The following is a 14,912-nucleotide window of genomic DNA, read 5'->3' on the forward strand; positions in this document are numbered from 1 at the left end:
TGTTCTACACCCTCTGCCACATCCGACCCTGAGGGTGCCCACCCGGAGCAGCACAGGCTTGAATCTTGCAGTTCCTGGCGACTGGATGGAGGTGACACCCGTGGGCAGGGGGCTGCATGGTCAGCACAACCCTTCACCCACTCTGCATTCAGCCCCGCGGTGCTCCTCCACTACCTCCAAGCCTCTTGGTCGGGAATGGGCCCCTCCTGTGAGCTAGCCTCATTGATTCCTCCTAATTAGCTCCTCAAAGGAAATCATGGGTTATTTTGGGAGAAGCAACCTCACAAATGTTTCCCTGGAGCATTCAGGTGGAAAATGCAGATAAACACACCTCTTTGTAAAATAAATGAATGCAATTTGTCCCCAGGGCCCAAGCCTATCCCAGGCCCTGGGCTTCACTTTCACAAAAGGCATGAATCTTAGACTTTTGGAGTTGCCTCTAAATGAGGCTGTGTCTTGAGTCAAAGAGAAACAAACAGTGGGCTGTGTGGTCGAATAACCATCGCAGCAACCTGAGCAGTTCCTGTGACCCAGCGCTGCTGAGGCTTTACCTGTGCTCGCTCAGCCAAGCCCCAAACCAGCCCCGTGAGGAACATGCTGCTGTGAGCCCATGCTACAGATGGGGAGACTGAGGCACAGAAAGTCAAGTCACTTACCCAGGAATTTGAACACAGGAAGTCCAGTCACAGAGTTCAAGCACTAAATCCCCTACGTCTTCACCCGTCTCTCCGTCTTCACCTGTCCCTCCATCCCCGTCCTCATGCCTGAGCGCACCTGGAATTGGTGTGGTTGTTTTTAATCAATGTAGTCCTTACTCTGTGAACAGCACCACGCAAAGTGTTCATTTGTCCATCTCAACATTTCAGACAGCCCATGGTTTTCACAGCCCTGTTTTGCCATTTCTTCATTTTTTATATACCAGGAGGCCCCCAGGAGAGAATCACCCTGAGGCTCCCCTCTCTGATGGACCCTGCGCTCAGCAGCAGCATCTCTCATTCCACGAGGGGCGGGCAGGCCCGGGGACTGGGAGCAAGATCCTGGGACCAGATGCCATGCTCTCAAACTTCGGCTCTGATGCTCCGGAACCTTGTGAGGCTGAGCGAACCCTCCGGCCCCACCTCCTCCATCACCTCCGCCTGCACAGCAGGAAGCTGGTGATCACAGTGCCCCTTCCTTGGGAGGAATCAAGGAAGTGACATGCACATGTGAACACCAAGCCCAGCACACAGTAGGTAATTAAATAACACTGCATATCACATCGACTCTCCCGTCCCGGACAGGCACGGGGATCCCACTCCTTTATCAATCAGGAGGAGAGAGGCTAGATTTCCTCTGATGCCCAGCAGGCAGGGTCAGACCTTCTGGGCCGCCGCCACTGAGCCGGACCCAGTTGGAACAGAGAAGTGGTTCATGGGTGAGGGAGGCACCATGGCCTGGGCCCCTTTTTACAGCTGAGGCTCTGCACACAGGACTCTGATCTGGCTTGGCCCCTGCCAGGACACAGACTTGGCAGCCCTTCCCACGGCCCCCCAGGCGACAGCAGCCAGGACCCCCGCCAGCTCCCTGACAGCGGGTGGCATGATGGATGGAGGGGCGGCCCTGCCACCCGCACCTGAGCTCCCCCACCCCCGGCTCCTGGCGGGCTGGTCCCCAGGAGCCTGTAGCTCCATCGTCCTCCGGTGTCAGCCACACACCGTGGAAACAAGTCCCACCTGCCACGGTCACCCCGCGTTCTTTCCCTAAGAGCTGTTTGGGCCAAAAGCCAAGAAAGAGAGCGGCAAGTCTGGGCAGGCCCCCAGGGCTGGCCCTCCTCCAGCCTGTTGGCCTGCAGTGCTCCTGTCCCTGGAACAGCCCATCCCCCACCCTGTCATGGTGTCTGAAAGACCCCCACTTGTCACTCCCACAGTCAAGGGGGGCTCTGGTGAAGCACAGATAGGTAACTGGGGGCAGCTCCCCGTTACCCATGGGCCCCCGTGCACTGGGATGTCCATGTCCCTCAGCAGGGCCAGAGAGAGGCGGACAGAGGATGGATAGGCTTTGACTGGAGAGAGGGTGACATGGCCAAAAGGATCTGGAAAGATCTGGAGGCCAAACCCAGGTCAGCAGGGATGGACCCCATGGTGGGGATTCTGGGGCAGCTGTGTCCTGGGAACCTGAGCCTGGAAACTGCTGGAAGGCAAACAGCAGGGAGGACAGGGCAGTGCCCTCCCCACATGCTGGGCAGAGGCTAAGGCCTGCCCAGGAGGGGACTGACTTGTGGGACCAGGCCCCTCACTGCGGGCCCTCGCGACTTCTGGGCAGGAAGCGAGAAGGGCCGACCACTGCCGCAGGGATTCAGGGAGCGGAGCCTTCGACCTCCCCAACCCTTTCACCACAGGACCTGCCCCTAGGCCACACCCCAACTGGAACCCTGGGCTCAAATCCCAGCCACTGTCCCTGTGAGATGATTTCAGCTGCAATAACAAGAGATGAAACTGGTGACGGTGCTGACTCCCTGCACTTCCTCACCTCCGTCAAGGAGAATCTGGAACAGGAGGGCCATGGCTGGCAGAAGCTCTCCTGAGTCATCGGGGTCCCCGCCCAGGCTCCCCGTTCAGCTCTACCTGACTCCTGAACAGAGACCTGCCTGAGCGGGGGAGGGAGCCGAGGGGATTCCTGGGGAAGAGCTTTCCCAGCACAGGAAGCAGCTTATGCAAAGGCCCTGAGACAGCTGCCTGGTGATTTCAGTGAGGCCAGAGTGGCTGGAACAGAGTGAGTGAGGGGGAGAGAAGCAGGGCAGGAGGTCAGGGAGGGGGTGGGACAGGGTTCGAGTGGGGTCTTGTAGGGGATGGGGGTTGGGCTCTCACTCAGAGTGAGATGGGAAGTCCCTGGAGGGTCTGAGTGAGGAGGGACATGGCCTGACTTAGATTTGACAGGATCCCTCTGGCTGCAGTGGGGGTGATGGGTGAACGTGGCCGCAGGGATACCAGTGAGAAGACCAGGACATTCTAGGCCAAGGGCGATTATCTGGATCAGGGTAGTAGCAGTAGATGTGCACAGAAGTATCCAAGTGTCCATAATCCAAAGCAGAAAGACATGGGGCACAGAGATAAAAGGAATGCTCCTCACGAGCCATCTCTTTCCAGGGAGAAAAGACTTTCCCAGAATCCCCCAGAGCACAATGCTTACATCTCATTGGTCAGACGTGGGTTAACATCCACCAATCCCAGCAAAGGGGCGGGATCCTATAATTGGTTTGTATCCTCATGCAAGACCACCTTCATAATTTGTGGGGTCCAATGCAAAATAAAAATGTAGAGCCCCTGGGACTTCCCTGGTGGTGCAGTGGTTAAGAATCTGCCTGCCAATGCAGGGGACACAGGTTCGATCCCTGGTCCAGGAAGATCCCACATGCTGCGGAGCAACTAAGCCCATGCACCACAACTACTGAGCCTGCGCTCTAGAGCCCACGAGCCACAACTACTGAGCCCGAATGCCACAACTACTGAAGCCTACACGACTAGACCCCGTGGTCCGCAACAAGAGAAGCCACCGCAATGAGAAGCCCGCGCACCGCAACGAAGAGTAGCCCCCGCTCACCGCAACTAGAGAAAGCCCGCGCACAGCAACAAAGACCCAATGCAGCCAAAAATTAATTAATTAATTAATTTTTAAAATGTAGAGCTGCTTGTTCAAAAATTATTACGAATTTGAAGACTGTGACAGCAGAGCCTTAAGCCAATCACGGGCTCTTCTAAGCACAGATCCCTGTGGAACTGCCTAGGTCACACACCCGTGAAGGCAGCCCTGACCCCATGATTCACCCCCTGGGCTGAGCATGGGCGCCCCCCCCGCCCCGAGACAGACTGCAGGAGGGAGGGCAGTGGGGAGGTGGCGCCCGTGTTGGCTGCAGCCTCAGCAGCATGAGATCCAGGTACATGAGTTACTGTGCCCGGCTTTGCTGGTCCCTATAATGGGGTAATGGCCCAGGGAGCTGCTGGGAAGACGTAAGCGACACATATCAAGTGTTTAGAACAATGTCACTTATTATTTTCGTTACCTCTAGGGACGAGGTCCGCCTCGTTCCCAGCCTATTGGTGTCACTCAGTTGTAACCCCAGGACTCCAGAAGAATTTCTCTTCCCCACCCCACCACCAGCCTGAGTGCCTGCAACTCCCCAATCAGTCACGTACGTCATCTCCAGAAGAGCCTTGAAGCCCCTGCTTTGGAGTTCATCAGAGAGGTGGCCGCAGAGAATAGACAGATATATAATTATGTGTCACCATAATGATACATATTTCATAAAACACAATAGGAAAAGCACAACATATTATAGAAATAAAATGTTATAATACCACTTTCACTCTGGAGGGTACTCTCGGCTTACTTTTGAAAGCACTCAAATGGACAGGCCTGGTAGGCGGGGAGCTATGATTGCTGTTTTCATATGAGAAAACGGCTTGTCCTTTGCTCAAAACCCCCCATGCCTTCCCGATTCTAGACGTGAACTCCAAAACCACCAGCCACCTATGTGCCCTGGTCCCTGCCTGCTCTGTCATATCCTCCTCACCAGCCTCCCTGCTCCAGTGGCCTTCTCACTCCTCCTCCAACTCACCAGGAGCATTCCCACCTCCGGGCCTTTACACCTGCTGTTTCTTCTGCCTGGAACAAGCTATCTGCTCCTTAGGTCTGCATGCACGGGTCTGCCCCAGAGAGGCCTTCCCTGACCATCTATTAAAATAGCTCCCACATGTGCCCCTGTCCTTCCCCTTGCCTGACTTATCTTATTGGCATTTATGCCATCTGACATATTACACGCTCATGTGTCCATTGGCTGTTTTGTCTGTCTCCTTCCAGCAGAAAATAAACTCCACAAACTCTTCACTGATGTGACTGTGGGCCTAGAACAGTGCCTGGCACTCAGTAGGCCCTCAATAAATATTTTTTAATGATGCCGATGAGGGTAAGAGGTGAGCCCAAATGAGCTGCTGTACCAGACCTAGAATGACATACAGGCAAACCTCGGAGATACTGTGGGTTGGGTTCCAGACCATCGCAATAATGTGAGTCACATGAATTTTTGGTTTCCCAGTGCATATAACAGTTGTATTTATCCTATATTGCAGTCTACTAAGTGTGCAATAGCATTATGTCTAAAAAAAAAATGCATGGGCCTTAAGTTAAAAATACTCTATTGATAAAAAGTGCTAACCATCATCTGACAATGCTGGGTTGCCACAAACCTTCCATTTGTAAAACACACAGTATCTGCAAAGTGCAATAAAGCAAAGCTCGATATAATGAGGCAAGCCTGTATAGGTTTCTGCAAACACATTCCGGACACAGTGGGTGTCCTCAGCCCACAGTGGGTGTCCTCAGCCCAAGTGGCTTTGCATCATCAGCTGTGCCCTCCTGCCAAATTAGACGCGGCACTCAGTGACTCAGACCCAGCTTGATGGAGGAATATTCTTGTGGGGACACTCAGCTCCATCTTGGTTTCCTGCAAGGGCCTTGAGGCCCCGGTCAGGGTGGCAGCTCAGCTGTCAATCACCAGTGAGGGAAACAGAGCAGAAAGACTTCAAGGAAGGTGGGTGAGGGCCCAAACTGTTGCAGCCAGGAGAGACGTAATCATGGACTTGCCAAAACCTGAAGATAAAACTAGCATCAACACCTCTCATGGGTGGGGCAGGGGGTGGTGGTATATTGATCGGAATCCTCCCTCATGCACTGATTCACTCCACCAAAGTCAGCAGGGATTGACTGAGCCCCTACTATGCGCCAGCTGCTGTGCTAGGAGCTGCAATATGGCTGGGAGCAAGGCAGGCTGGGCCCCTGCCCTGATGGAACCTGCAGTCTGGTTGGAATAGACGGACAATATATGGGGTTAAAAATACAAAAGTAAACTAAAGACTGGGATCTGTGCCATGGCAGAAGGAAACAGCATGCTGTATTAGAGAGTCAATAAGTGATGCTATTTTTACTCAGTAAGGAAGGCTTCTCAGAGGAGGTGGTTCCAACTGAGACCTGAATTGCAGGAAGGAGGCAGCCATGGGAGAGTCAGGTGGGAAGAGGATTCCAGGCAGAAAATACAGCAAGGGCAAAACTCCTGCGGTGAAACAAGTAACGAGACCAGAGAGCTTGAGGAACAGAAACAAGGCCCTGGCAGATAACAGCCAGACCAGTGAGGCAGTGAGGCAGAGGGTGAGGGGTGAGGCTGGAAAGTCAGCGCTGCCTGCTGGCTGTTCGGCGGGCCCAGGAGGCCTTGGTGGTGTTGAAACAGCTGGGGCATTGGAGTCAGTCACTCTCGGTTCAACCCCCAAGGCTACATGACTTTAAGCAGGTCATTTACACTCTTGGTCTCTGTTTTCTCATCTGTAAAATGGGACTAATAATTGTCTTCTTCTCACAGTCACCATGAGAACTGGTGAGGTTTAGTGATCAGAAACCTTGTCTGTGGGGCTGAGCTGTTCTCCCAGCCACGGCCACTCATTCACTGATTCATTCCCCTAAGGCCAACATGTACTGCTTGAGCACCTACAACAAGTACTGACCAGGCACTGTGCTAACACACCCAGCACAGCAGCAGGTTCACAATAGGTGCTCATGGCACAGCTGCTGTCAGTGTCTGTGCCCCTTCCCACTCTGCCAGGCCTCAAGTGGGTTTCCTCTCCCTCCATCTTGGTGACAGGCACATCATTTGGGACACCTGTTGGCGGCAGCCCAGAGCCCGCATGGCTCTCTTGATATGATTGAAATCATATCAAGCATATTTTCCGACCACAATGCTATGAGATTAGAAATAAATTACAGGGAAAAAAACATAAAAAACAGAAACACATGGAGGCTAAATGATATGTTACTAAATAACCAAGAGATCACTGAAGAAGTCTAAGAGGAAATCAAAAAATACCTAGAGACAAATGACAATGAAAGCACGACGATCCAAAACCTATGGGATGCAGCAAAAGCAGTTCTAAGAGGGAAGTTTATAGCAATACAATCCTACCTCAATAAACAACAAACATCTCAAATGAACAATCTAACCTTACACCTAAAGGAACTAGAGAAAGAAGAACAAACATAACCCAAAGTTAGTAGAAGGAAAGAAACCATAAAGATCAGAGCAGAAATAAATGAAACAGAAGCAAAGAAAACAGTAACAAAGATCAATAAAACTAAAAGCTGGTTCTTTGCGAAGATAAACAAAATTGATAAACCTTTAGCCAGACTCATCAAGAAAAAGAGGGAGAAGACTCAAACCAATAAAATTAGAAATGAAAAAGGAGAAGCTACAATGGACACTGCAGAAATACAAAGCATCCTAAGAGACTACTACAAGCAACTCTATGTCAATAAAATGGACAACCTGGAAGAAATGGACAAATTCTTAGACAGGTACAAACCTTGCAAGACTGAACCAAGAAGAAATAGAAAAAATGAACAGACCAATCACAAGTAATGAAATTGAAACTGTGATTAAAAATCTTCCAACAAACAAAAGTCCAGGACCAGATGGCTTCACAGGTGAATTCTATCAAACATTTAGAGAAGGGCTAACACCCATCCTTCTCAAACTCTTCCAAAAAATTGCAGAGGAGGGAACACTCCCAAAGTCATTCTACAAGGCCACCATCACCCTGATACCAAAACCAGACAAAGATACTCCAAAAAAAGAAAATTACAGACCAATATCACTGATGAATATAGATGCAAAAATCCTCAAAATACTAGCAAACAGAATCCAACAACACATTAAAAGGATCATACACCATGATCAAGTGGGATTTATCCCAGGGATGCAAGTATTCTTCAATATACGCAAATCAATCAATGTGATACACCATATTAACAAACTGAAGAAAAACCATTATGATCATCTCAATAGATGCAGAAAAAGCTTTGGACAAAATTCAACACCCATTTATGATAAAAAAAAAAATCTCCAGAAAATGGGCATAGAGGGAACCTACCTCAACATAATAAAGGCCATATATGACAAACCCATGGCAAACATCATTCTCAATGGTGAAAAACTGAAAGCATTTCCTCTAAGATCAGGAACAAGACAAGGATGTCTACTCTCACCACTATTATTCAACATAGTTTTGGAAGTCCTAGCCACGGCAATCAGAGAAGAAAAAGAAATAAAAGGAATACAAATTGGAAAAGAAGAAGTAAAACTGTCACTGTTTGCAGATGACATGAAACTATACATAGACAATCCTAAAGATGCCACCAGAAAACTACTAGAGCTAATCAATGAATGTGGTAAAGTTGCAGGATACAAAATTAATGCACAGAAATCCTTTGCATTCCTATACACTAACAACAAAAGATTAGAAAGAGAAATTAAGGAAACAATCCCATTCACCACTACAATAAAAGGAATAAAATACCTAGGAATAAACCTACCTAAGGAGGTAAAAGGCCTGTACTCAGAAAACTATAAGACAATGCTGAAAGAAATCAAAGATGACACAAACAGATGGAGAGATATATGTTCTTGGACTGGAAGAATCGATATTGTGAAAATGACTATACTACCCAAAGCAATCTATAGATTCAATGCAATCCCTATCAAACTACCAATGGCATTTTTTACGGAAGTAGAAAAAAAAATCTTAAAATTTGTATGGAGACACAAAAGACTCCGAATAGCCAAAGCAATCTTGAGGGAAAAAAAGAGAGCTAGAGGAATCAGACTCCCTGACTTCAGACTATACTACAAAGCTACAGTAATCAAGACAATATGGTACTGGCACAAAACCAGAAATATAGATCAAAGGAACAGGATAGAAAGCCCAGAGACAAACCCACGCATCTATGGTCAACTAATCTATGACAATGGAGGCAAGGATATACAATGGAGAAAAGACAGTCTCTTCAATAAGTGGTGCTGGAAAACTGGACAGCTACATGTAAAAGAATGAAATTAGAACACCCCCTAACACCATACACAAAAATAATAAAACACTTAGAGGAAAACATAGGAAGAACGCTCTTTGACATAAATCACAGCAAAATCTTTTGTGACCCACCTTCTAGAATAATGGAAATAAAAAGAAAAATAAATAAATTGGACCTAATGAAACTTAAAAGCTTTTGCACAGCAAAGGAAACTATAAACAAGACGAAAAGACAACCCTCAGAAGGGGAGAAAATATTTGCAAATGAATCAATGGACAAAGAATCTCCAAAATATATAAACAGCTCATGCAGCTCAGTATTAAAAAAAAAAAAACAACCCAATCAAAAAATGGGCAGAAGACCTAAATAGACATTTCTCTAAAGAAGACATACAGATGGCCAAGAAGCACATGAAAAGCTGCTCAACGTCACTAATTATTAGAGAAATGCAAATCAAAACTACAATGAGGTATCACCTCACACCAGTTAGAATGGGCATCATCAGAAAATCTATAAACAATAAAGGCTGGAGAGGGTGTCGAGAAAAGGGAACCCTCTTGCACTGTTTGTGGGAATGTAAATTGATACAGCCACTATGGATGACAGTATGGAGGTTCCTTAAAAAACTAAAAATAGAATCACCATATGACCCAGCAATCCCATTACTGGGCATATACCCAGAGAAAACCATAATTCAAAAAGACACATGCACCCCAATGTTCATTGCAGCACTATTTACAATAGCCAGGTCATGGAAGCAACCTAAATGCCCACTGACAGACGAATGGATAAAGAAGATGTGGTACATATATACAATGGAATACTACTCAGCCATAAAAAGGAACGAAATTGGGTCATTTGTAGAGACACGGATGGAGCTAGAGACTGTCATACAGAGTGAAGTAAGTCAGAAAGAGAAAAACAAATACCACATATTAACGCATATATGTGGAACCTAGAAAAATGGTACAGATGAATCGGTTTGCAGGGCAGAAATTGACACACAGATGTAGAGAACAAACGTATGGACACCAAGGGGGGAAAGCGGTGGGGGGTGGTGGTGGTGGTGTGATGAATTGGGAGATTGGGATTGACATGTATAGACTGATGTGTATAAAATGGATGACTAATAAGAACCTGCTGTATAAAAAAAATTAAATTTAATTTAAAAAAAGACACAGTCACCCCAATGTTCATTGCAGCACTATTTACAATAGCCAGGTCATGGAAGCAACCTAAATGCCCATCGACAGACAAACGGATAAAGAAGATGTGGTACATGTATACAATGGAATATTACTCAGCCATAAAAAGGAACGAAATTGGGTCATTTGTAGAGACGTGGATGGACCTAGAGACTGTCATACAGACTGAAGTAAGTCAGAAGGAGAAAAACAAATATCATATATTAACGCATATATGTGGAATCTAGAAAAATGGTACAGATGAACCAGTTTGCAAGGCAGAAATAGAGACACAGATGTAGAGAACAAATGTATGGACACCAAGGGGGGAAAGTGGAGGGGGGTGAGGTGGGATGAAGTGGGAGATTGGGATTGACATATTTACACTAATATGTATAAAATAGGTAACTAATAAGAACCTGCTGTATTAAAAAATACAAGAAAATAAAATTCAAAAAAAACCAACAAAAAACACGTGAGAGATTCTGAACATTGCTATTGGTCTTTCAGAGAAGTCTAGGACAGGCTGGCTAGAAGACCAGAAGTCCTTTTTGAGGAACTGCATTGTATGTCCTCTCATCATAGGTGGGAGAACTGAGGCACAGAGAAGGACAGGGCCCTGCTCAAGGTCACATAGCTCATCAGGGGACTCTAACTTGGGTCCTGCTGTCCTCTCCTCCTCCCAACCCTCCAGGGATGTTACTAGTGCCCAGAGAGGGGCAGCTTTTTGCTAGGCTTTCTGATTCACCTCCCCTCAAAGCCCCGAAACCCTGGGGACTTAAAACCAAAGCCCCTGCAGTTGCTCTCAGAGGCTCGGTCAGGACAGCCTGGCCCAAAGCGCCACCTGGTGATCAGCGATTCCAGGCAGGTCAGGGCTCACGGCAGTGGAGGGGTGGACATTAGTAACTGCAGGTTCCTGGTCACAGCCCTCATGAGCACCTCTCTTTACAGTTTACAAGGGTCTTTCACATCCTTCTCATACATCCAGTTGCAAGGGAAGAAAGAAGGGAGAAGGAAAAGCACACAAGGGAAGAGCATATAAAGAGTGCAGCTCACAGACATATGTTACAGGACAAAGAAAAACAAAACTAAAAAGTTAGGAAGGAAAGAAAATGGAGAGGAAAGAGATAAAAATAAGAAAGAGAAATCAAGAAAAAAAGTGTTTAATAGAGAAAAAGAAAATACCCACACCAAGTTAGGCCAAGGCCAGCCCAGAAGGGCAGGGTGGTACCCATCATCTAGACAGTCCCAGCCCCTGCCTCCAGGCTGCCTCTGTCCCAAATGTGGGCACCCAGGAACAAGTGTTTGGTTCAGGTAGGCAGGTAGGCGGGACTCGGCTGGACCCAAACCCAGGTAACCGCAAGCTCTGGGCACTACACGGTCCCTAGCACCATCTGCTGGAAAGATAGGGCATGGCATTTATCCCCTGAAAGTTAAATTTGGGTGTGAACGTCTCCATTTCTCAGAGAAGGAAACTGAGGCTCTGAGAGAGATGGTGACTTCCCGCAAGTACAGCAGCCTGCCAGGTCAGGGGGCAGGCGAGGGTATCTGACTTCAAAGGTCTCAGCCCAGGCCTTCCCAGTTGTCAACAATCCAGCCCAGTCCCGGAACAAAGCCAGGTGCAGAGCATGTGGTTGGAGGCATGTGCCTTGGCCGCACACAGCTAGGGTGTGGGTTCTTGGCTCTAACAGTTATGAGCCTTCTTTCTTTTATTTAGCCATGGTTCACTGATGCCTGGTACTGGGCCAGACACTGGCACCCAGCAGACAGGATTGATGTGACTCCTTCTCTCAGGGTGCTTCAATGATAGAAAAGGAAGATGGTAAATATATAAAGTTAAATTTAGATAAAATCACAAAGTGGCCAGCACACTCCATCCCACCTTTGGTTTCCCGAGTGGCCCCTAACACAACCTACACCAAAGGACCTTATCCGAGTCAGCTCTGAGGCTCAAAGGGAGCAGAGAACCAGGGTTCGAGAGACTCATCAGCTGCGGGGATTCACCCACCTCTTGATGATCCACTGGTCAGCACTGCAACTCCTGGTCACCAGCTCCTCTCTTAGCCAACATCACCATGGCAACTCCAGAGATGAAGATCTGAATGGTCAAGAGGCCAGCGCCGGCAGGGCCATCCTGGAGCCGAGCAGGTGGGGTAAGGGAGTGTGTTGGGCCAGGTGGGGGATGGAAAGCTGGCACATTGCCCAAAGGCAGTGGCCACTCCTCAGCTCCAGTGGATATGTGACCAGGCAGGACACGTGGTACCACAAGGGCCACTGGGACCAGAGCTTCTGAATTTTCAAGACAACCCCCAAATCAGAATTTGGAAGTGAAAGCTGCTGGTTCTTAAGTATGAGTGTCTAATTCAAAATTATAAAAACACCATATCGGGAAAACAAAAACAAAACCCACATCCATTTCCAGGTTTCAGTCCACTGGCTGCCAGTTTGAGACCACTTGTCTCTTACAAAACACCGCCCTGCTGTAAGCAGCCCTTCATACTCCACTTTGTACTGAGAGAAAGGCCTTCCAGAGAAAGAAACAGCCCTGGGCTTCAACCCTGTTTGCTGATGCAGCTCTGTTGTCTAAGAAGGAATGTGACTCGCTCAAGGCTGCAGAGACCCCACTTCTCAGCTCCTAAACCAACGCTGTCCCTGTCCATCACCGCAGGAGAACTCACTTTTCTCATTGCAGACTCTCAGGGTGCAGAACAGGCAGACATTCCTGCTTCCTGTAAAAGTGTCTGCCTGGAGGAAGGCATCGAATCCAAATCCTGTTTGACCCCAAATACAGATCGAGGTGATGGCTGTCCCCTTAGAGTGATTTTCCCTGTATCCAAACACTGGCTTCAGACAATCCAAAAAATCACTCCATCACTGTGCCCGAAATCCCACCAGGATCCACTCTCGTCAATTACAGTATTGAGTCTTTTGAAACCTGTAATTGAAAGACGCAAGGCTCTCTCTCTGGGAGGATCCCAGTCTGGGCCTGGAGAGAATGAGCTCTGGGACAGGTAGTTTAGAAGGAAAAGAGATTAAAAGAGAAGGGGCTCCTCTTCCAAAATGGCAGGACTTAGGGGAGTCCCAAGTGTGGCCATGATAGTGGGGGGCCTTCAAGAGGAAGGCACCCGAAAGAAGCTTTTCATAGAGGTCAGTGTTTTCCAAAGCGTGGGAAAGGAGGGAAAGAAATGAAGGAGGGAAGAGGTCGGGATGAAGGGGTGGAGAAGAAAGGAGGGAGGGAGACGGAGAAAGACAGGCATGGGGCAGGTCTGGCAAAACAGGTCTGCAGGCCAGTTCGGGCCAGGGAATGAGATTTCTCTGACTCGGCAGACGGACTCAGGCAGCTTCATAAACATGGCTCGGGCTTTGGGCCGGTGATAAGGCGCTCTCAGCATGGGACCGAGACCGCAGGTCCCGGTGTGCAGGAACAGCGTCTGTGCTGGCGTCTGTTCTGATTGGTCCGTTTGTGGCCAGCGTGGACTCTGATTGGCCAGGAACCAGCCCAACCACGTGTTGAGTACTTGGAACTCCACTCCAGCGGATTCCAGACCAAACGGGCCTTGCAAGTTGGGGCGGAGGATGGCTCATCCCTCAGACCCACCCTGATCCGTGGGCACATGTGAGACAGAGAGTCCTAGCATGACATCAGAAGGAGTCGAGGGAATGCCTGGAAGAACAGTCACATTTTTCCACCATCACAGTGAGATAGGAACTGAGAATCCAAAATAAAGGTGAAATACATATAAAGACGGTAATTTTCCTGGCACACCTGAATGGCAGAGCCGCGGTACAATCTCGGATATTCCTCACCAGTCCCCTGCAAGGGAATATATATACTGCCATTTTAGAGAAGGAAACTGAGGTTCAGAGTGGTAACTCACTGAGCAGGGGTCGCTGCCTCAAGGACCCTGACGGTATCAAAGCGATCCTCCTCCGTGCCATCTCCAAAACCGTTGCTCACTCCGCCTGTGATGCTGGCCGGCCTAGCCACCTCCACGCGACCAGAGTTGGCCCCAAAGGAACTCGCCACAGATCAAGATCTTTGTATTATAAACCGACTTTTAATAATAATAATAAAAAATCTATCATGAATTGAATGAGAAGATCTGTACATTTCAAAGTAAACCAGTGCACGACGCCCTTGCCCTCGGGGGCCCCTCTCCGTTTCTGCCATGGGGTCCTCGTTTGTATCTGTGCCACCTCTGTCCTGCAACAAGCCCACCTCTTGCAATCTGGTGCAGGGTGGCAAGAGAGGGAAGGCGGCCCCTGGGGGTGCAGGGGGCCAAGATGCTGATGGGTCTTCAAGCCTCCAGGGCAGCGGGAAACCCACACCTGATTTCACCCATCAGCCAAGGCTGGAAAGACTCCTCCCTTCTGTCCCAGCTGTGACATTTCCCTGCTGGCAACAGAACCTAGAGGGGACAAACTGCTGGGGGGGGTCAGAGGGGGGATCCTGTGTGGGTCCCTGTGTCCAGGTGGGCAGGGTAGCGTCCTGTCTCTCTAGCTGGCTGAGAAGTCCCAAATGTCCTGCTCTGAGTTAACATTAAAAAATAAATTACAGAAGGTACCACTCAGTGTTTCCCAGCGGCCCTTTTACCTGCAGAGGACAGACACCAGTGTGGGAATGCCTCTCCAATGGACGGTTCAACCCCCTCCAGCCCCCAGGCCTGGCCCAGCCACCTCTCAAACCCTTGTAGCCAGTCATTCAAAGAACAAAGTAATTCACCCTGATACAGACCAACTGCTGGAGAACCGAGGGTGGGTGGGAAAAGGAACCCTAGTTGATACCTGTAAGCCATATCTTAAGACCCTAATATTAAAAAGATGAAATAATGACATCTTTTG

The sequence above is a fragment of the Hyperoodon ampullatus genome (genome assembly GCF_949752795.1).
Source record: "Hyperoodon ampullatus genome assembly, chromosome: 14".
Lineage (NCBI taxonomy): Eukaryota > Metazoa > Chordata > Mammalia > Artiodactyla > Ziphiidae > Hyperoodon > Hyperoodon ampullatus.